Raw genomic sequence first — 25,187 nt, 5'->3', positions numbered from 1 at the left:
TTGCTGTGAGATTGTGAGGAAGAATGTTCCAGGTTTTTCCTACTGTGTTGGAGAACAAGGATTTGCCGGCTGAGTTATTGGGTTTACTAGTGGATATAAGTAGTTTGTCGGAGGAACGAAGGCTTTTTAGATTGCAGTAAGGAGTGATAAGTGAAGTGAGAATGGGAGTGTTTGTGGGTTTGTAAAGGAGTTTGTGGGCTAAGGAGAGCTGGTGAAATAGAATTAGGTTTTGTAGTTCGAGCCATCGTAGTTGCCTTAAATTTTGGCAGTGATGTGTTCTAAAAGTAGAGTTAGTGGCAAATCTGGCAATATTGTTGTAGGCAACAGACAATTTGTTGAGGTTAGTTTTGGACACTGAAGTGTAGATAGGGGAGGCAGACAGGAGGGTGGAAATAAGATGGGACTGAGCAATGGAAGTTGCCCAAGTGGAGTAAGGAATGGTTTAATTCTATAGAGGGAGCCTAGTTTTCTGTTAACTAATTTTATAGTATTGTTGATGTGCATGTGAAAGGTCAGATTGTTGTCTATCTCAACTCCGAGGAGTTTGGTAGTTGGATCGGGTGATATGTTGGTGCCATTATTTGATGTGACACAGAAGTTCAGTGGAGACGATTTTCGGGATGGTGAAAAAAGTAATAATTTTTTTGGGGGGTTCAAAATTAAGCATCGTTTGAGGAACCACATCTCTATGGTTTCGAAAGTCTTTTGGGTGAGAGAGTGCAGTACAGAGGGGGATGAGGCAGAACAGATTAAAGTAGAATCATCTGCATGTTGTATATAGGTGGCAGGAGAAATATGAGTATGAAGATCATTAATGAAAATTGAAAAGAGGAGAGGGCCACGAATTGAGCCTTGGGGGACTCCTAGACTAATGGGGAGGTGGTTGGATAAGTTATTATGCCACTGCACAGCCTGTTGTCTGTTGTGCACGTAAGAGTGGAACCACTTAATTGAGCTTGTGTCTAGTGCAAATGATTTAAGTAAGTTTAACAGTATTTCATGATTGACCATATCAAAGGCTTTGGATAGATCAATAAATATAGCAGAGCTGAGGGTATTATTGTTCCTATTTTTATTGATGCAGTCTGTGAAGGAGAGGAGGGCAGAGGTGGTGCTATGGTAGGGTCTAAAGCCGTGTTGACAATTAGCTAGCAGATTGTTAGTTAACAGGTGATTCAGAAGTTGCTTCTGGACACATTTTTCCATGATTTTAGCAAGAGGAGAGAGCAAGGCTATAGGTCGGTAGTTAGAGAGTTCAGTTGACTTTCCACCTTTATGATGTTTTAAACTATTTAAATGTTTTCTGCTTTTCAAAGATAGTTTATCTTTAAAACAAAACATGAGTTTTGCAGACAGTTTACAAGCTGCCTATAAGCGATTGTGAATATGATCACTTATGAGCAGTTACAAACTGACATTTTTTTTACATTTAACTCCTCCTACAAGTTGGTGTTTGAGGCAGGTGCCCCACTTGTCTCAGATTTCCTATGGCAGTAGTACCAGCCTTAATATTGTAACACTAGTGCAGCTGCATTTTGAAATGCTAAGGAATTTGGGAAAGACACAGCCTCCTGCCTTGATTATGAAATACTAAACAGTTTGAGTAAGCTACCAAGTTGTGGTTTGTTTCAGAAACTCTAGTCAGGCCTGATAAAACAGAGTCCTGTCTTAATTCTGAAATGTTATCTGGTTTAGATCAGCGGGATTTAGGTCAGTGGTAGTGTACAGGGTTTTTATGTACGAAAATCAGTTTCAGTCTGATCGACTTCATGCACTTAGCACAGAGGATTCAGATAATGAGCTGCTTTCTCTAATCCAAGGTTTGATTCCCTCATCCTTCATTTGCATACTGTGCCAATCTGAACAAGCCACTTAACCATGTGCTAGGCTTCATGATGGTTTCAGGGATTGCATGCCTAGTAGCAATCTGTGAATATAAGATACATAATCTTGCCTTGTTGTTAAAATGCTACTTGCTGTTAATAGGATACTGCATTGGGCCTTTGTTAGTAAACTTATGGGTTCAAAATGGGTGACGTATCGCAAGCCACATCCAGAATAATAAAAACTTGCCATGCCACGTCAGACCACTGAAAGCCACTGCCTGCACCTGTCCAGCTGTTTTCCTAAATTATAACAAGTTACTGCTGATATTATTTCAATTACCTTTCCGGTCAGACTTCAAGTACAGATGTAGTATCATCCAATCCTCTTAGCAGAACTAAGTCATACCAGCAGTGTTGCATATATTTATTATGCAACTTCAGTGCTGTGAAAACAAATCTGAAATTCTTAGCACTTATTCTGTAACTGCTTATTATGCAAGTCCTCCTGTTTTTGCCTAAGTAGCAGAAAAAAATGCATGTCTCATGCGAGCTGTGCTTTTATCTAAGTTATTGCTTTAGTTTTCATGTGACTGATGAACTTTACTCCTAGAACATCCAAAGAAAATGGACAGTGCCCAACTAGACAACATTATGGCATCAAAATAAAATAAATACTCAAAAACATTGCTGAATATAAAGACGTAAATAAAAGCAAACTGTACAATTGCAGCCTTTCTGTAGGCACAAAGCTTTTGGGGGTTATGTGGCTGACTGATTGCAATACAATCAGGAAGTGGTGGGTGCGCTTCAAACTGAAATGTTTACCAGGTACTCAGATATGGTTAGAGTCATTAATTTTTAGGTTGTAATGCCAGATCAGTGTGAATGTAAGACCCAAACCACAAAATGTAAACAGTGTAGCAACACTGTCTAGGCTACCAGGGGAATGTACAAGGATCAATTCTGCTCTGCTTTACAACCATACTTTGGGCAAATAGCATCAAAAAAGATACAGTTTAAATTGTAGTTTTACCCTCAGCGTCAGTGGCTCTTTTTGGTCAGAATTGAAGGCCCGGAAATTATCAAAGATCTGGTGGAAGAAAAATAGAACACACAGAAAAATGGCCCAGCTCATATAGTAAGATGTATTGATTTCTGAATGAAGACATTTTAATCTTCAGAGGGGTAATGCTATGTCATTTATACAGAACATCTCAAACCGAATGTTTGACAAATAATGCTACTGACTCTCTGGTACCTCATTATGATCCTGCCATCATAATTTTTATTATAACACCAGTCAGGTGCTGATATTAATTGATGTATTACAGTATTGTCAATGAACTCATATGGAAAATAGAAAAGCCAGATGCCCTATCTGTCAGGTACCTACCAAAATGTTACCGATGTGAAATTAGGCAAGTTACTTTATACCTAAAGTGAAACAAAACACCACAAATATGGTATTTTAACAATGGTATTAGTTTTAAGCAGTACACACATGATTCACAACTTTGTTGTGGTAAATACAAACTGGTGCTTTCAAATGTGCTAAAGGTGCCACAAAATATTTCACAAATAGCCAACTATGTTGAGCCACACATAGTGCATTGCCATTCAAATGGGATGTGTGTGTTGCAGGGTGCGAAGAGATGTCTGTAGTAGGTAGCTGACAGCAAGAGGAAAGAATTAGAGTGCGGACAGAATATTAACCTTCAGATGTAATCTTAAAGGAAAGTAGGAACAGACAGGAAACATAGCTGTACTCCAGTTACAGTGGACAGTACAATGTACTCACAAGGAGTAACATTATAGGTGGACAGTCTTGTGCCAGAAATGGGATGGATTGGTTGATGTCCATTTCATAGACCATGCTCATCAGATTTGTGATGTACACTAACTCAACCTACCCGAACATATTGTTATTGGCTTTACCACAACAGTAGTGACAAGAAGACAGTAGGATTGTACCTCCCTTCCACCAATTTTCATCAAAGAGCAACTGGGTATTGGGGTAGCATGTCTCCAGTGTTTCTGCATAGGAAGGCCCAAATAATATAGCAATGTAATGACCCCACATGTGGTGTATTTACATGTCAGAAGCTGAGGTGTGACCACATTAAACATGGACTACATGATACTTTTGCAGATGACATCACTACAGTTTTGTTGTGAATCATACACAGTGTACCTCTCGAAATTATGTTATCACAGATCATCTGCATGCTTAGAATTACATTGATGATATCAGAAACTGTCCCCTAGTATTCCAAATGCCATCTTGGGAATACCACCAATGGGTGGTAAGAGGTCAACCTAAGAAATGTGTTAAGGCATGGGGTAGTAGTTCTAGCAATGGTGCCATCCGCATTATGTAGTGTTGCAGGCATTAGCTCCAGTTAGGTTTATATGGACTTAAAGTGCTGTTGATCTATGTGAAGCTGATGAAGCTTAACCTTTCATTCCCACAGTAGTTTTTAGCCATTATATCTTGCATACATATAACTCAGAGATAGGCTGAACCAGGATAAGTTGGGACATTTACATGTTTCCCCTATCCATGAGGGACAGGGGTTCTAACTTGGGTGTGAATTTGCGATTATCCAAATAGTCCATTGCTGGGACACTGTTGATGTTGCATAAGAATTGCTTTGATTTGAAAAGGTGACAGCATTTTCTTTCCTGGATTTTTCCAGAGCAGTCCATGTTATCAAATATAGCAGATATTGTTGCATTTGGATGGTGCAGTGATGCAGCGGTAGCATTGTTGCCTCACAGCAAGAGGTTCTCCGGTTCGATTCTTAGCTGGAATGCCTTTTGTGTGGAGTCTACATATCCTCCTTGTGTTCATGTAGGTTTTCTCTGGGTACTCTGGTTTCTTCCCACATTACAAAGACATGCTTCTGGAGCGATTCTCCCTGGGCCTCTGCTGAAAATTGGCTTTGTTCCAAGTTGGACTTTCTCGGTTAACAAAATGTTAACTAACTAAATAAATAAATAAATAAAATATGCTGTTTGGACACAAGGGTTTAGACTGTGCAAGTTGTAATTTCCAAATATATAATGCAAAACAGATGGTGAGAAAATGCCTTGTGTGGTTTCTGTTCCAAAGACCAGCAATGTCAGTGTGGTACTATTTTTGTTGATCAATGTACATTTGTTCACTGCAAGTTATCACCTTCTTAAAAGAGACTTGCTTGCTTAGAATATGCACTCCCCAGTGACCTGAACATATGGACACTCAGCCTCAGCAAAAATTAATCTCAGCCATGCAATGAAAGACGACAAATTCATATCTCAAAAATGTCTACACCTATGGAATAAACTCTCCCTTTCAGTTAAACTGAAGCATTTAATACATACTTTCACGAAGGCATTGGTTGGCTGCATTGGTATGTGAAATTTCTGTCATGAGTCCAAGCCATTGGGTTGATCAGTGACCCAAAGGTCATCTTGAGATTATTTTAACATACCTACAAATATATGAAGCTATGAATCTACAGTGCCAGCAGGATAAAAAGCAACTCTGTTGTATTAGTATCAGCTTGTTTTGCTTAGGGTTTCTGTAGTAAATGATTTAACATTATCTAACATGGTAGAGGTGGCCATATTAAGACCAACAGGAGTGTCCTCATTTGCCATTGTCCAGCTGATCATTACACAGGTGGTAGAAAATACATTTCTAAATGTTAGACATTTTTTGTTTCACAAAACATTGCTAAGACCAGTCTTTTTTCATTGTACTGACAAAGGCGGGGGTGGGGAGGGGTTGCAATGTGCAAATGTTAAATGAATTAAGCAGAACACATCCATCGGTACTATAACATAAACAGTGCAAAATGTTGCACGGTATGTGGTAGCTCTTTAGGTGAAATAGAGTTTATTATAGGAATTTGGTTAATTCTGCTGTCTGCATACACAAAGTAGACTAAACTGGTATACTCTGAAGATGGAAAAAAAATCATTGCATTTGACAAACACTAAAATGCATGGCCCTTACAAAAGTTGTTTCATTTTTGTCTAATATGACTGTGGTGTGATGAATTTTAATGAGAAGCATGGGGCAAGACCTACAGCAAGCTGGTGAAGTGACACTGGTGTTAGGAATATTAAATTATGGGTGTAGGGGTAGAACTTAATGCAAGAGGATATGTGGTTAATCCCCATAAAAAATGAATTGCATCTCTCATGTTGATGTCAGGAAGCCCAATGTCTGAAATTTCACATACAATCCAAAGATTTCTTCAGCAGGGCAGTAAAATTTATTCTATCACTGTGACCTGAATTGAAAGTATTATTTGTTATAACATGTTAAAAAGAGTTATCAATTCACTTTGGTACCAGAGTAGCCATAATACAGCCATACAAATGACTCATTATTGCAACCCTAAACTTTCCAGTTTTCAAACCAAATATACACATGGACATACTAAAAAGATATAGAAACACATCTGGAAAAGAGGATGCCTGCCAAGCATAATATGTTGATAAAATTCAACAATGATTATTAGTTTTCAATGCCTGACTGGCATATATCATTACTTAATGTAATTCTACAAACTGCTTCAGCCAAGCAATCTCAGATGGTCATTCAATGCAAATGTAGTAGACATATTTGTATAGTAAACAAAGCCTGCTTGTGGATGCTTACAAAGTATTTGCTCAAATTAATACAGTTCAAAAAATAAATTCAAACGTTATTCCATAGTTATTATATCAGCACACAAGTGACTTTGAAACTTTAAGTATTGTTTATTACTGTCACTGGTATCCTAACACCTAACACCAGTAGTTGCTCAGTTTCGCTTCAGAGTGTAGAGCAGGCCTCTTAAAACTAATAGAACTGCATTCAGTCAGAGGAGCTCTGCAGAATTTTAATTTTTGTCATTTCACAACAACCTTTCCTTACCATGAGAATGTAGTAGGTCAGTGTTGCAAATGAGCAAATTAAGATTACAATAAAGTAAAAAAAGAAAACAGTAAAAGGTTAAATATAATATATCATAGTGGAAATAGAAGGAAAACTCAAGTAAAATCGCACACACAATGCTGATGTCATGAAGGATTTAGTGTAGAAAGTCTAACACAGGCTATGTCACAGCATGATCGAACAATGAATCCCCCAAGAAAGGAGAAGCAGAAAGATCAGGATACATCTGAAGAGGAAATACGGACATGGGAAAGAAAAAGAGAGTTAATATGGTGCAAAATTTATGCAAAGGAGATAGTGAAACTAATCATTACAAAAAAGGCAGGACCAAAGATATTTGAAGAGAAATACAGGCAAAGACATCCTTTTATAAAAAATTTTACAATACAAAAACAAAAAACAAAAAACAAAAAAAAAAAATAAGAAAACAAAAGGAGACATAGAAAAAAGGATTGGTAATGATGAAGTTAAGAAAGAGAAACTGAAGTTATGGATTAGCTGTGAAAAAGAGGATTAGTAATGATAAAGTTAAAGTAATAGAAACTGAAGTTATGGATTATCTGTGAAGTGAAGGATTTAGTATAGAAAATCCAACTCTGACAAGATTGCAGCATGATAGAAAAATGAATCACAAATTAAGCAGGAACCAGGGGAACATCTCTCTACTAAAGTATTCTCATCTTCTTAAATAATGCCACTCTCTATCACCCCTGTCCTACTCTTACCTCTATTACTCCCTTTCCTCACTATCACAGCACCTCCTCCATTCCTAAACTCAATCAATAAGGCCCCTACCTACCCTCACTCACATAATATTTCTCCCTCCCAACAACCCGTAACCATCTGTGCATCCATCCTCCCTACCATCATATCCTTCCCCAAAACAAAAATCCCTCTCTCATAGCATCCTTCACCTAAATCCAGAGCAATTCACTTCTATGACCACCCACTTAAAAGAAAACCATACTATTTTCCAATGAGTCTGCTCATATCAGGTGACATACATCCCAGTCCTGTTCCTACTACTAACTCATCCACCCCACAAAACACTCCCTTTAACTGCAACCAGTCATCCATACCTAACAAACATAAATCCTTGTATTCTATCAATACTCGAGGAATCCCTAACAAAGTAAGTCAGGTTCATGCATGGATATCTCAACATAACCCTGGCATCATCTCTGTTACAGAAACTTGGCTTAAACCCCAAAACCAAAATAAAGACATTCTCCCTCCAGGTTACAACATTCTCCACCAAGACCGCTTTAAAAAGAAAGGTGGTGGTGGTGTTGCTATAATTCACTCTGATAAACTTACTCTCTCCCAAAATAAACAACTATTTCTCTTCTTCTCACCAGCCAAAATACTTGCAGCAAACTTGAAGATTAATGACCATAATACCATTACAGTAACAGCCACATATATCCCACCAGGGGACAACATTCCCTTACTGGAAACTTTTCTTTCATATCTCTTCCAAAACATCTCTAATGAAAATATCCTCCTTGGAGATGTAAATATTATTTGGCTGAATCCCAGTACTCCTACCTGTCATCATCATCTAAATCTCTACAGATTTACTCAACTTATCTTTCAACCTACTCACACCATCAAAACGCACAGTCTGAGCTCCCTGATAGACTGGATACTAGTTTCTAATCCCTGTGAGTACCATAATCCGGAAACTCTACCGGATTCCCTTCATGATCACTCACCTATAAAAGTGCTTACATATACCACACATCTCTTAAAACCACACCGATATATTACCTGCCCAAAGCTCTCCACCTTTAACCCTGAATCATTCTAAACCCTTCTCTCTAGGATTAACTAGGTCTTCCTTAAACAGCTTCCACTAGATGAGGCAGTTAATGCCTTTAACTCTAATTTCCTTACCATTTTAAACTCCCTAGCCCCATGTAGAAAAGTTCAAATAAAAGCTAACATTTCACCTTAGTTATCTAAAACTGCCCGTACCCTTATGAATAGCAGAGACAGGGCTTGGAAAATATGGGTACAATCCGAGCTTCCTGCTGACTTGCAAAGGTACAAAGAACTCTGCAATCAAACAAAAAACTCATAAACAATGACAAAAAAGCTTCTACTATAATCCCCCAACAACCTTAAAATCTGATCCAAAAAAATTATGGAATGCTATAAACCAGATAATACACCCTGGTAACCCAACCTCAACAAACCCATGTCCTGATAAGTCCCCTGAAGAGACTGCCAATACTTTTAACACTTATTTTATTAATCTATTTCCAAACTATTTAACAGCACCCCTCTAACCACAACTCCTGTAACCTCCCTGAACCACCCCCAACTGTTGACTCAATTAACTCCCTTTCTCTCAAACCTGTTCCTACTACCTATATTAAAGCTCTGCTCTCTAAACTCAAAACATGCTCTGAATCAGCTGATCGTTTCCCTTCTTACTTTCTCCAGACTACTGCACACTCTGTGGCTGTGCCTGTATCTACCCTTATTAACCGCTCCATCTCTGAATCTAAAGTTCCAACTATCTGGAAAAAGTTCCATACTCTTCCGATTCACAAAGGAGATAACTCCACAGAAATATCTAATTTCAGACTTATCACTATCCTCTCTCCTCTCTCAAAAATACTTGAGAAAATGTGTGCACAAACGAGCAATCTCCTACAAGGAAAACTTCTCACTCCTACCCAGCATGGTTTCCGTCCTAAGCACAGTACCACCACTGTTCTCCTATCCTTTCTCAGTACTATTTCTTTATCCAAAGACAATCACAAACTCATATCTTGCCCATTCCTTGATCTCTCTAAGGCTTTTGACACTGTCTCACACTCCCTATTACTTAACAAACTCACTGACCTCTACTTCACGTCTGATACAGTAGCATGGTTCTCCAGTTATCTCACTGACAGACATCAGTCAGTCAGATGGGACTCTGAACTCTCCTCCCCTCTACAGGGAAAAACTGTTGTTCCCCAAGGATCCATACTTGGACCTCTACTTTTTAATATCTTTACCAACTCACACTCTACTCCTCTTGTCCTCACTCCACCATCATCCAATATGCAGATGACTCTACATTCATCACTATTGCAAACTCTCCCTCTGAACTCCTAGCAACTACCCAGATATCCTTCAACTCTGTTGAGACTTGGCTCAAAAAACACCAGCTTATTCTCAACCCTAAAATAAACAAAATTGCTTCTCTTTCTCCCTAAATCTGTTAACCACATCAAATCTTCTTTTACCATAACATCTGTAAACAATACCCCTATTGAAGTCAATACCGGCACAAAACTACTTGGCATTACCATAGACCAACTAAAATGTGATCTACATATTAAGAATTGCATCAGGAAAACCTATCAGAAGCTAGGACTTCTGTACAGAAATAGCAGATACCTCACTACTGATGCCAGGCATACTCTAACCTATGCCTATCTTCTTCCTTGTCTAACTTACTGCTCCCAAATACTTACTAATCTAAATTCATCTCTACTTACCAAACTAGAAACAGCCTATAACAAGGTAGCCAGATTCACAGCCCAACACTCATATAAATCTCATCACTGCATCTCCCTTAAATTCCTAAACTGGCTTGAACTGCCTCACCTGCTACCCCAATCTCAACTACAAATGATCCACTCCATTCTATATCAAACATCTTTCTGTCGAGCTCTATAATCTCTCATCTCGCATTACTCTCCTACCAGACATCTCAAATGTGCAACCCAAGACTTACTAAAGGTTCACAAACCAAAAACCAAAACTGGCAGCAACTTATTTATTTTATTTATTTATTTATTTTACATTTGTTAACCGGGCTGGTCTAACTGGATACATATCCGTTTTCAGTAGAGGCCCGAGGAGAAAAGCTCCAATACACAATAGAAGTACATATTTAAATTGCAAGATTCAAAGTATTGTTACAACAAGAGAATACAGCTTACATATGCAGGAATGAAAATTTACATAGATGTTATATAAGACTAAAGGACAGACAGGAAATTATGCACAGAACATTGATTTCGTTAAAGATACTGAAAAATAGACTGAAATCAGAGATTTTCCTTATTACTAAAAGGAAAGAGAAATTTTAGAGATCTGCAATTAGGGAAATGGGCTAGGAAGTGGACCTAGAAGTAAAGAGATATGTAGTTAGTCAGGTTCTCGACATGGACATGTCCATTGTGTGGAGAGATATTCTTTAAGGTTAGCTTTGAAATGATAGAGTGAAGAAGTAAGTCTAAGGTTGTTTGGCAGGGAGTTCCACTGCTTGCCAATGGAATTTGCATAAAGGGCATCCCCACCTGAGTTTTTGCTTTAATGGTTAGGATCTGGATGCTGTTTGATGATCGGAGACTATTGAGGTTAGTATATGGAGTTAGAATTTTGCACAGTGAGGGAGTTCTATCAGGATGGTTGATAATTTTATAAGCTTCGGTGAGTTGGCTAAGTTTGAGGAGATTTGGCAGTTCCAACCAGCCAAGTCTTCGCAGATTAAGGCAATGATGGGTTGATAAGGGGAACCTGTAATAAATCTGGCAATGTGGTTATAGGCAAGAGAGCATGTTAAGTTCACGTTTATTGAGAAAAGAGAGGATCGGGAAGCATAGAGGAGGGAAGAGAGGAGATGGGTACGAGCAATAGTTAATTTGGTAGTGGGAGTTAGAAAGTTTTAATTCTGTACATAGATCCTAGTTTTTGTTAACAGACTTTACTGTTTGGGTAATGTGTATGTCAAATTTGAGCTTATGATCAATAGTGACACCTAGCAGTTTGGTACTGGTGACAGGGGTTATGAGGGTCCCATTAGTGGATTTAATATGAAAGGTTGTGTTGTTAGTGTTTGGGAGTTCTTTACCTAGAGGTGAGAAGACGTTGGGGAAGAAAAGTAATAGTTTGGTTTTAGATGGGTTAAGTAGAAGTTTTAAGTCAGTGAACCATTTTTCAACTAGTGCAAAACAATGTTGTGTGGTCATTTGGAGATTCGAGAGGAGACGCCGGAGCAGATTAAGGTGGAGTCGTCGGCGTATTGTATACAGGTGGATTTAGGGATGATTGATTGAAGGTCATTTATGAAGATGGAAAACAGAAGTGGGCCCAGTATTGAGCCCTGAGGAACGCCTATGGTATTCGGGAGCAGTCCCGATATTCTGTTTTGCCATAGGACAGCTTGTTGCCTACCAGTGAGGTAGGAATTGAACCAGTTTAGTGCTGGAGTGTCCAGTCGTAGGGTTTCAAGGATGTTGAGAAGGAATTGATGATTGACCATATCGAATGCTTTTGATAGGTCCAGAAAGAGGGCAGATGATATGAGTTTGTTATTGCGATTGTTGTTGATTGAGTCAATAAAGGAAAGGAGGGCAGTAGTTGTACTATGGTGCGGACGAAAACCATGCTGGGCATTGGACAAGAGATTATTAGAGGTCAGATAGTGAAGAAGTTGTTTGTGGATGCATCTTTCCATGATTTTCGCTATGGGGGACAGGATGGCTATTGGTCTATAATTTGACATTACCACCCCTCTATTGCATGGAACAAACTCCCTCTAGAAATAAGAAATCTGACAAACCCCAAACAATTTAAAATATCCACCAAAGATTACTTTAAAAAACATTGGACCTGCCTCTGCTCACACCCTCCCTGACCAAAATCCTCCCTTCTTAGCTTCAAAATAACCAGTTTAGATCCTTACTCAACCTACTTCCTTTACTATCAGTCAGACACCTTTACTAAGCTGTATGCTGCCCTAAAAAAACTTCTAATTAGCATATTCCTATCAAACCACCACTTCTTACACCTCATGCTTAAAATGTTGGTCATCCGGCTTGCTTACATATTATATAACTTGAAAATTATTGTAATGATGATTGCATACCTAAATAATCATTGATTTATTCTTTTTCTCTAATACTGAATGTCTGATTACTATTGTTAGTTGTACTATATATGTGTCTGGAGCTTTTCTCCCCAGGCCTCCGCTGAAAAAGGGGTTTTGCTCAGTCAGACACTCTCGGTCAACAAATGTAAAATAAAATAAATAAATGGGAAGAATCTGATCAGTTGCCAAATGAAGATTTTTTGGAACCTTCCATAGCAAACCAGTACAAAGGTTTAGTCAGGTTGCAGAGCAAGGGAAGGAATAGGAAACTGCGGCAACACTGATGCAGTCAGTGTTGTGGAGTGATAGGGCAGGGAGTTTCCATATGATACAGCAACATGTGGCACAGGATGAAGCTGAAGAGAATATGTCACAGGAAGATGTTCTGGAACTTTTTCTAGAATGCCTGCAGGAAACGGAGAACAAAGAAAGTGCCCTTAGTTTAGAAGAAAATGATCTAAGGGAAGAGTTACTTGATTTAATATAGATGAATAGATATATTAAGATCAATGAAAGAAATAGACTACAGAAAGTCAATAAGACCCAAAATGTTAGACGTCTGATAAAACAAATAAACAGAGTAATCAAGATCATCCATAGAAATGCATGCAATAGAACAGAAATAAATAGGATATATTACTCTGGAGCTAAATTATTAACAGATAAAATTGTAATGATATGTGAAAGCTGCCAGCCTAGCTAGATAGAATTTTGTAGATAATTCTGTCATTTGTAAATATTAATATAAGCCACAGGCTTGTTCTCTTAAATGGAAGAAAATTGTGTTAAACGCTGAATGTCAAAAATGTAACAATAGTGCACTCTGCTGGAAGAAAGATGATAAATCAAGCCTTATATGACTCTTTGCTCTCAAACTTGGAGCCGTGATGTCAGAACCAGCAGATTCTTCTATTGTTTTGAAACCAGAGTTAATTGCTAGCTTTTACATATATAATGTCTTTAATTGCTGTGGTTTCCTGACCAGGTGTAAGATCAAAGCTATGTTAAACTCTGAGTTTCTGTTAGCCTGGAAAACAAGAGAAGTGTCAGGAATGATGTAATGTGAAGCAGTACTATGTTATCAATTTAAGGACAGAAGGAAGAGAGCATTTTGGATTTTGTCTAAAGCTGATAACAACTCACTAGTACTCTGCTTTTGCTCTATATGTAAGTTTATTTAGAACTGTGATTGCTCTTAGGAAAAGATAGAAAATAGTAAGTTTAGTCTAGTTGTTTTCGATATTTATGGCAGAACTACCCTACAGTATTATTTTAAGTATTTTCCTGTGATGTCTGAACTCTCGACTAGCGCTGACTAGTAAGTTTTGTCTTGTGTTTTTATTATTTATTATTAAACATGTTTAAACATTTCAACTGTGGCTGTTTTGTGTAGAGATAATCTAAGCTCTAGAGTACATACCATGTGTATAGTGATACTGTACAAAGCCACTCCAATAGTCTTGCTGCTCAGTCACACTTACTATTTGGATAATAATATTGCACAGTAGTAATTGGACACCCTATTGTAAGGGCCTTTTTAGTAGCTGATATTAGTGGTTGGTGGCAGCTGGTACTACCTTATAGACTGGCAGGAAGGGGCATAGCTGGAGAACCTGTTCCAGCCTTTCCCAGGAGTGTCTGTTTGTATATAACTCATATCTTAAAGTGTGTGTGTGTGTGTGTGTGTGTGTGTGTGTGTGTGTGTGTGTGTGTGTGTGTGTGTGTGTGTGTGTGTGTGTGTGTGTGTGTGTGTGTCAGCTACTTGGGTAGGGACACAAAGCACTGGCTGGACAGAGAGGGTGCTGGAGGTTTTAGCTTGACCACTAGGCTGAGATCTGAACCCTATAGCTGTGCCAGTGGGGAGTCTTATTGGGGATCTGGAGAGAAAGGGAGAAACCAGCCCCAGACTGACTGTGATCTCTTAAGAGAAATTGTACTTTATTGTGTGTGTATTTGTTATCCTTCCCAAAGTGGACACCCCTCACTAGTGTTAGTGATGAGGATTGAGGCTCCTTGATTACTGGACCAGTGAACTGGCATCACATATTAATTGTTTGGCAGTGGTTGGATAACCACACCACATATTAATTGGTTGGCTATTGGCTTGTAGTGGTGTGGATAGTGAATGTCTGTAGTGTGTGTACAGTGATAACTGAAAGTGTTTTTGTACTCTAAATCAGCCACGCAGTGAATATTCAGTGTTCAGATCACAATTATTTTATTTATTTTGTTAGTTTAGTTACTCAGGGAAAGCAGGCAAGCATGTCAGCAGAGGAGTATGGCAAGCTGTCAAGGAGCCATTTGGCTGAGATGTGCCAGGCTAAAGGATTGGTGCATGGAAACCTGACTAAGGCAGACATGATTGCGGCTTTGGTCATAGCTGCATCAGAAAAAAGCAATCAGGAGGGTGATCAGACTAGCCATGGAGATGAACAACACTCAGAGAATAAACAGCTCAACCTTTCTGCAGAGGACTTAAAAATCCATCTGGAGCTAAAGAGACTTGAGTTGGAGGCCATGCATTTGGAAACAGAAGCAGCAGAGAGGCTGAGATGTCTACAGGCTGAGGAGAATGAGAAACTATGCCTGGAAGCTGAGGAGAAGGAAAGGCAGAGGCAGCATGAAAAGGAGATGCTGACTCTTTTCCAGAGTCATGGAGGTAATGGGGAAGGGAGTAACCGGACCCCAGAAGCACAAAAGGTCAGTAAATTTCTTCCGCAGTTTATAGAGGAAAATAATTTTGATAGTTTCATTCATATGTTTGAAAGGATATGTAAACAGTATGATGTTGACCAAAGGCTCTGGGTACGATTCCTGACCCCCTTACTCCATGCTAAAGCTGTAACTGTGTTGTCTAAATTTTCTGATTGTGAATATTTTGATTATACTGCTGTTAAGAATTGTCTGTTAGAATTTTTTTAAGCTAACACCTGAAACTTATAGGAAAAAAGTTTTGTGAGCATAGACGCAAGGCAGAAGAAAGTGGGTGTGAATATGTTGCTGAACTGAGCACTTATTTTCATAGGTGGGTGAGTGGATGCCAAGTCAAGACTTTTGTAGGGCTGGCAGACCTTTTGGTGAGGGAACAAGCCCTTAGCACTTTGCCTGAGGACATGGAGATCTCATTAGCTGATAGACAATGTGCTACTTCAGATGAGTTGGGGAAGAAGAGAAACGCATACCTAGCAAGCAGGGCATCCCTGCACAGGAAAGGGACTCCCAGTACTGCTCATGGGTCTAAAGGAACCCATGGTGGGCAGCCCAGACTGCCCCAACAGAATCTGCCAGTAGCAGAGGAATCTACTAGTCTGAGTACATGTCCAGGACCTAGAGTTAAATGTTTTGAATCCAACCAGTGGGGCCATGTGGCATATAGATGTCCACGGAGACAAGTTGAGAGAGCCAGAAAGTGGGAATGACAAAATGCCAACAGGAGGTTGTCTTGAGACCACAATTGTACCATACTATTACAAGAGGTTATATGCTATCATAGTGAATGGCAAAGAGGCCATTGCTAAGAGAAACACAGCATCTGACATAACAATTCTAAAGCCTGCAATGGTTACAGAGGAGCACTACTTGCCTGGGCAGTCTACTCCAGTCAGAGCTTTAGGAGGGACCCCATTCCAAATACCTTTGGCTAGGGTTCACCTTGACTGGGAGGGTGGAAAAGGAAGCCAGCAAGTAGGTGTGTTTGAGAATATCCCTGCAGATGTCCTAATAGGGAATGATTTTGATATGGCAGTACCATGTGTTTGTGCAGTTACACACAGTCAGGCTTGGAGACAAGCTTGTGGGTCTGGTAGTCTGGGGGACACCCAGACAGACCACATACTTGCAGCCAGGACTGGTGAGGTGGTTACTTCATGGAGGGATCTACTCTGTAGCAGTAAGACTGAAGGTGAGCCACAGCTGCTGGTGGGTACTGATGTTCCCTTGGACAGAGTGACTGCAAATGTAGAGGTGAGTAGTAGTACCCAGGCTGACAGTGAAGCACTGCTGTCAGAGGATGCCAGACTTCCTGAGGAAGGGGAGCTGTGAAGGGTTGCAAAGAGAGAGTTGAGACAGGTTTAGCTCTCAGACCCTACATTACAAGGCCTAAGGCAGATAGCTAGTGAAGCACCTGATTCTCAAGGAAGGAGGATCTGTATACTGGGAGAAAGGGCTACTGTATAGAGAGTGGACCCCTGAGGGAGGGCTAGAACATGAGAGGATACAGCAGTTGGTAGTGCCTAGAGCCTACTGTCTGGCGCTTCTAGCCATAGTCCATGATATTCCCTTTGTAGGTCATATGGGCATAAAACGTACAAAGAGATGTATTATGCAGAACTTCAATTGACCTGGAATTTCCAGAGATGTAGCAGGGTACTGCAGGACCTGTGAACAGTGACAAAGGGTAGGCAAGGCAGAAGACAAGTTGAGAGCTTCTTTGATGCCTTTGCCTGTGATTGAGGCGCCATTTCAAAGAGTAGCTATGGCTATTATGGGGCCTCTGGGTACTCACGTTCCACAAGGAAAAAGTATATTCTAGTAGTAGTAGATTATGCTACAAGATACCCTGAGGCAGTGGCTTTGTCCACAATTGAGGCAGAAAAGTTGGGAAATGTTTGTTAGAGATTTTCAGCATGGTAGGTTTCCCAAATGAAATACTGACTGACAGAGGTGCCAATTTCATGTCAGACCTGCTGGCTTTTCTGTGGATGTACTGTAGGGTGAAACACCTGAGGACCACCCCCTACCATCCCCAGACTAATGGTCTTGTTGAGAGGTTAAACTCTACAATTAAGTCCATGCTATGGGCATTTGCAGTCCACTTTAAGAGGGAGTGGGACAAATATTTGCCTCATCTGTTTGCTTTCAGAGAGGATCCCTAGGGCTCTACAGATTTTTCACCCTTTGAGTTGCTGTATAGGCATAGGTTGAGGGGACCTCAAAATGTAATTCTTGATGAGTGGGAAGGTGAGTGTGAATTTCTAAAGGAGTCAGTTGTGGCATATGTCCTAAACCTCAGGACAAGGCTCAGGAAACATATGGGCTTGGCCCAGGAGAACCTGGCAGAAGCCCAACAACAGAAAAAGGTATGGTATGACAGGAATGCTCAAGCTAGAGAGTATGCTATAGGGCAGCAGGTAATAGTTCTCCTTCCTGTCAGACACAACGAGCTGCAAGCAGTTTGGGAGGGACCCTATTAGGTGGTAAGAAAGGTAAGTGATGTTAACTACATGGTAAAACTGCTAGGCAGGAGGCAGGAGCACAAATTGTACCATGTTAACATGATGAAACCCTACCATGATAGGGAGGCCCTTGTGCTGAGTAATTGCAGTGGATAGCAGGAGGAGTCTGAGGGAAATCTGGTGACTGATCTCCTCAGTGATGCTCAGACTGACACCTCAGTGGAAGGGGTAGCAATGTCCCAGCAGCTATCTCCTACCCAGGTTCGAAAAATCTGAGCAGTGTTACAGGAGTTAGGGGACATGTTCACTGGGAAAACAGGGTGGACCCACCTGGTGCAGCATCAGGTGGATACAGAACCCCAAAGGCTTATTAGGCAGGCCCCTTATAGGGTGCATAAGACAGTCAAACAGACTCTGTGGAGGGAGATACAGGAGATGTTGGAACTAGGAGTAACTCAAGAGTCCAGCAGTCCCTGGACCTCCCCAGTGGTGCTGGTGCCAAAGAAGGATGGCAGCACCAGGTTCTGTGTAGACTACAGGAAATCAAATGGTCACACAGAGTCAGATGCTTACCCTATGCCTAGGACAAATGAGGCCATAGGGCATCTGGGTGGAGCTAAGTATCTTGCCACCGTTGATCTTACCAAGGGTTACTGGCAGATGCTCTTGACTCCCAGTGCTAGAGAGAGGCCAGCCTTTGTGACTCCTTTTGGCTTGTATGAGTTCACAAAGATGCCCTTTGGGAGGAAAAATGCCTCAGCAACATTCCAGAGGCTGGTAGGTCATATCCTAGCAGGAGCAGGAAGGTTTGCACTTGCTTACCTAGATGATATTGCCATCTACAGCCATTCCTGGCAAGAGCACCTTCAGCATGTCAGGAAGGTGCTGGGCAGACTACAGACAGCAGGGTCGACCATTAAGCCCAGCAAATGTCAGGTGGGTATGGCAGAGTTCTCCTACCTGGGACGTAGAGTGGGGAGTGGTAAGATCAGGCCAGAACCTGCCAAATGTGGAAGCCATTCAGGCATGGCCTGCACCTGTTACCAAAAAGCAGGTGAGGGCATTCTTAGGGACAACAGGGTACTACAGAAAGTTCATCCTCGGTTATAGTACCACAGCTTCTCCACTCACAGACCTGACAAGAAAAAACAGGCCAGATAAGGTAGTGAGGACTCCAGCATGTGAGCAGGCATTCCAGAAGCTTCAAGAAGCTTTGGGAGGAACCTCTGTGTTATCCAGTCCAGAGTACAACAAAAATGTGTTGTGCAGGTGGATGTTTTGAACCATGGGGTGGGGGCTGTACTTAGCCAGATTTCTTCAGAGGGAGAAGAGTACCCAGTGGTTTATCTCAGTTGTAGGCTTCAACTCAGCGATGAATGCTATGCAGCTGTAGAAAAGGAATGTCTAGCCATAGTGTGGGCACTGCAAAAACTTCAGCCTTATCTGTATGGTGGAAACTTCACTGTAGTTACAGATCATGATCCCCTAACATGGTTACACCAAGCCAGCCAACAAAATGCCAAGTTGCTAAGATGGAGCCTAGGGTTGCAAGCATATGATATGTCAGTGCAGCACCACAGTGGGGTTAGCAACGCCCACCCAGATGGGCTCTCAAGACAGGGAATGGGGTAAGGTATACTCAGATAGACCTAACCCTCTCAAACAATGTTTCTCAAGGGTCACTTGAAAAACTAGCTTGCGTTCTCCAGAGGGGAAGATATGTGAAGGCTGCCAGCCTAGCTAGATAGAATTTTGTAGACAATTCTGTCATTTGTAAATATTAATATAAGCCACAGGCTTGTTCTCTCAAATTGAAGAAAGTTGTATTAAATGTTAAACATCAAAAATGTTACAACAGTGCCCTCTGCTGGAAGAAAGCTGATAAGTCAGGCCTTGTATGACTGTTTGATCTCAAACTCAGAGCCGTGATGTCTGGACCATCAGATTATTTTCATTGTTTTGAAACCAGAGTTAATTGCTAGATTTTACATATGTAATGTCTTTAATTGTTGTGGTTTCCTGATCAGGTGCAAGATCAAAGCTATATTAAACTCTGAGTTTCTGTTAGCCTGGGAAACCAGAGAAATGTCAAGAATGATGTAATGTGAAGCAGTACTGTGCTATCAATTTAAGGAAAGAAAGAAGAGACCATTTTGGATTTTGTCTAAAGCTGACAACAACTCACCAGTACTCTGCTTTTACTCTATATGTATGTTTATTTAAACCTGTGATTGTTCTTAGAAAAAGATGGAAAATAGTAAGATTAGTCTAGCGGTTTTCTATATTTATGTCAGAACTACTCCATAGTATTATTTTAAGCATTTTCTTGTGATGTCTGAACTCTTGACTAGCACTGTGTGTTAAGAAGTATTGTCTTGTGTTATTATTTATTATTAACTATTTTAAACCTTTCAAATGGGGCTGTTTTATGTAGAGATAATCTAAGCTCTAGAGTACATTGCATGTGTATAGTGATACTGTACAAAGCCACTCCAATAGTCTTGCTGCTCAGTCATACTTACTATTTGGATAATAATAATATTTCACAGTAATAATTGGGCACCCTTTGGTAAGGGCCTTTTTAGTAGCTGATATTAGTGGTTGGTGGCAGCTGGTACTGCCTTATAGATTGGCAGGAAGGGGCATAACTGGCGAACCTGTGCCAGCCTTGCCCAAGAGTGTATGTCTGTTTGTATATAACTCATATCTTAAGGTGTGTGTGTGTGTGTGTGTGTGTGTGTGTGTGTGTGTGTGTGTGTGTGTGTGTGTGTGTGTGTGTGTGTGTGTGTGTGTGTGTGTGTGTGTGTGTGTGTGTGTGTGTGTGTGTGTGTGTGTGTGTGTGTGTGTGTGTGTGTGTGTGTGTCAGCTGCTTGGGCAGGGACACAAGGCACTGGTTGGACAGAGAGAGTGCTGAAGGTTTTATCTTAACCACTAGGCTAAGAGCTGGACCCTATAGCTGTGCTAGTGGGGAGTCTTATTGGGGATCTGAAGAGAAAGGGAGAAACCATCCCAAGACTGACTGTGATCTCTGTTTGCTCTTAAGGGAAATTGTACTTTACTGTGTGTGTACTTGTTATCCTCCCAATGTGCACACCCCTCACTGGTATTTGTGGTGAGGACTGAGACTCCTTGATTACTGGGCCAGTGCACAGGCATCAAAGAAGTCTTTCCCAAAAACATAAGGCAGTAAGGGAAAGGAAGGGGAGAAATCAAATGCTATCATAGAAGTATCAAAGAGAGAAAACTATAAAGCAATTAAGACAAAAAGTACTGCTGTTGGAAGAATACAGAAGAGGTAATGATCAACAAAAATACTCAGAAAATAAATGTGATATAAGCAGTGTGCAAAATCAGAACAGACAAGGATCTCTCGTATGTTGTTGTGCCTTTAGGCATTTCCCGGTTAGGTATCGCCACAGTGGAACTCCGGTCCGTTAATGATTGGTAGTTGATTTTTACGTGCCGAGTTACCAGCCCTGACGCACAACCTTCAATGAAGGTACACCCATTCATGCATGTCTCCACTCAGAAGACGCTCTAGCTGAGAATCGAACCAGACAGCGTCTTACTGTGAGGGGACAACGCTACCGCAGCACCACCACCGTGGGTACAAGGATCTCTTGTATACTATTACAAATAATAAACTAAAGATGTCACCACAGGCAGGCAAAAAACTTAGAAGATATGCAGATAAATATAAAGGAAAAGTACAAAACAAGCACTTTATTAATGACCCCAAAAAGTTTTATACAGAATTGGGAAACAAGGCCGAAGGAATAGAAACACCACAAAAAAGAAGAAATAGGCACATTTTGGAGAAATATCTATGAAGATGCTGAATGTATAGAAGAAGAAAATGAAACAGTAAGACGTTGAAATGTACAGGATATGAAATTGTATGATGTAACGGCCAGAGAAACTGAATCAAAATTAAAACAAGCACCTAATTGGAAAACTGCAGACCAGACACAATACCTAACTTTTGTCTAGAAATATTAACATCTTAACATGAAGATTTAGCCACGAGTAAGAACTATTTGTATGTGCGCACCAAACAGACACCAACCTGGTTAACAACAAGAAAGACAATACTGATCCTAAAGAGTGAACCTGCAAGACATCCTAAAAACTATAGACCAATAACTTGCTTTCCGATAATATAGACCAATAACTTGCCTTCTGATGACATATAAACTATACACTGCAATTGATGGCGACAGAGTTTATTGTTATTTAGAGGAAAACTTAATCATGGCAGTAGAACAAAAGGGTAACAAAAGAAAGTCATATGTAACAAAGGATCATTTGTTGCTAAATAATGCCATAATGAAGAATTGCAAAAAAGGGAAGACTCTTAAGTATGGCACGGATAAACTACAAAAAGGCTTTGGGCAACATTCCACATACATGGATAAAAGAGTGCTTACAAATGTGTAAGATACACCCTATATTGATTGATTACATTACAGTAATCATGAAACAGTGGTAAACCAAAACCACTTTACAGTTAAGCTATGATAAAGGACAAATTATTATCCCAGGGATAAAATTCAAAGGCGATATTCCAGGGTGCTTCTTTGTCACAGCTGCTCTTTTGTCTTGCCCTTAACCCATTAAGCTGTCTACTTGACATATTAGGTCATGGCTACTATTTGGCTCCCAAAAAGCAACAAAATGTAAAGACTTCTAATCTTTTTGTGGATGATTTAAAACTGTATATTTCATCAGAAGAGGAACTGAAAGCACAACTGCAAGTGATCAAAACATGTTTCATGCTTATCAAATTATTTATAACAATCAATGCTAACCAAGATTATACATTTCCTGTTCTGAAGGCGGTATGGGCCTCCTCAAAAATGACTGCACATATAGATCTGCAATGGTAGTACAGCATATATATCTGCTGACCTCGTAAGATCCGTACAGTGAAAGTTTTAAAGCATGAGTAGAACATGTCTAAGATGACTTCCCCGCTTAGTATAGCAGAAGCATTATCAGTGTCAATCGGGTATGGAAATCAATCAAACCAGAAGTAGCAAGAATGTTGCACTGGGGATTGTGCAAACCTTATAATATTAAAGTAGCTCAGAAGCATTGGAAACATGAGCTATGAAGCATTGTAGAAAATGATGAAGTTTATATCACATGGGATCACCTATTGCCAACAATTCAAAAAACAGATGGAAGAAAAGCAGATATAGTAGCCCATGAAATGAAAACAAAAGTAGCACCGATCATTGAAATTGCTACAGTCGGTGATTACAGTGTCTCACATACAAAGAGACAAAAGTCATAAAATAACAGGAGTTGCAAGCAGAAATGAGAGCAATGTGGAAAAAGGATACTCAGTTTCAATAGCAGTAGGAGCAATGGATCTTATAAAAAGAATTTACAGTCATATTTAAGTATGTTATCGATACATATAACTCCATATGAATTATAGAAGGTGTAAATTCTCGGCACAATGTAGATTCTGTGAAGAGCATTTTTGGCTAATATCAAAGATTGAAACAATACTAATTTTATGAACTTTAATCATGCTCTGACTTTGTCACGGTATTAAAAACACAAAAGTCTTGGAGAAATTAAACCATGCCATCACCTTTATGTGGTGTGACAGGTATTATCTCCAGTTATGGTGAGGTTATGAATCTTATTTAAGTGTTATTAAATAAAAATCTGTCAAATCTCCATATAACACACTGTTATAAATGTTTAAGTGAATGATGACATTATAACTCATAATACTATGAATGCAGCTACACTTATTTTTTATTTTCATGTTTATTTTGCACACACACACACACACACACACACACACACACACACACACACACACACACACACACACACACACACACACACACATACCCCAAAGTCTACTGCTTGCCATTTGCTTCTGTCATTCCTCAGTCTTCATGGTATCTTCATAGCAAAGGTCAGAGGAGACAGGGGCACCCCAGTGCAGTGCAATATTAACAGCAATTGGGGCTTTTCTTGTTGGCAGTTTTACACACACACACACACGCATGCACGCACACACGCATACACACACGCACACACACACACACACACACACACACACACACACACACACACACACACACACACACACACACACACACATACCTACCTCATGCAGACGTGCAATGACTCTAGTCCCATTTGCACATATTGCAGCTCCGGCATACTTCACTGGAGCTTGCCAAAACCTGGCTGAGGGAATTAGCAGGGAATGTCGCTAGTTAAGAAGCCTCCTTCTGAGTGTGCATACTGTCCAAAAGAAACACAGGAACAAAGTTTGTTTGTTCTTCCATGTCTTCTTCTTTGCTGTCTAGATATGAAGGCTGTCACCAATAACAAATTGACACAGATTTAAACTTAGAAACAAAACAAATCCTTGCTATATGCAGGACCATACTGATACCCTTCAGCAATAATCCTTTTATTGAACAACTGTTGAGTGCTTTCATTCCACTATTCAGTAACTTCATCAGAACAATGAATGCAAAAATGCCATTTAAAAATGTTAAAAACACATCACATGACCAAAAAGAACCCCAATTATAAAACCCAATTCATTAGCTAATATATTAAATTAAAGCTCATAGTGCTTTAATTTCAAGACTGTAACTTGCATCGAGTCCAGGGAAGCTTGTAACCACCAATCTTATCTGCCCCTCTAGTTCACACTTATTTAACTTAACTATTTCTCCTCTTCAATCTCTTTGCATTTGTTCAGTAACCAGAAAACCAAATGTACGCGTATTTTTTTTCTATATGCCTGTATAAGACATTAGTTGTCTTGGATTTACAAATGTCTGCCATATGCTCATAAATTCATGCCTTCAGTTTTCCTGATATCATTCCATTAAACGGAACTTTTATATTTTATGCATTGTTCTGATGAAGTTCCTAAATTGTGGAATGGAACCACTCAACAGTTGTGCAATAAAATGATTATGGCTGACTGGTATCACTGTGGTCCTGCATCTAGCAAGTATTTGTTCTGTTTCTTGTCTGTTGTGGCACGTGATTAAGGTTTTTCTGTAGTTTGAACAGATTTAAACTTACCTATTATTAAAAAAAACGGGAATTATCATTTCAGCCTAATGTCTAATGGTAATTTTTCACTCAACAGATTTTCTCACATCCTCTTAAAGGGTATGCACCCTTTTATTGAGGAAATATATGGTCTCACTTGTAAGAGAGCATTTTTCAAAGGACAAATGAAAAATCTTCTGGATGTAACATGAAGCATATGGTTAGGTTCATAATGCTCTGGTTATCTTTTATTTTCTTTGTTTGATACCCTCTTGTTTTTGTCAGTCTTTTTTTGTGTGCTGTTAGTTTTGTATTATCATAAAGACTTCTTCTCC

This window comes from Protopterus annectens, chromosome 12.part0 (genome assembly GCF_019279795.1).
Source record: "Protopterus annectens isolate FY-2018-M chromosome 12.part0, PAN1.0, whole genome shotgun sequence".
In the NCBI taxonomy this organism is placed as follows: Eukaryota; Metazoa; Chordata; order Ceratodontiformes; family Protopteridae; genus Protopterus; species Protopterus annectens.
This window is presented reverse-complemented; position numbering follows the sequence as displayed.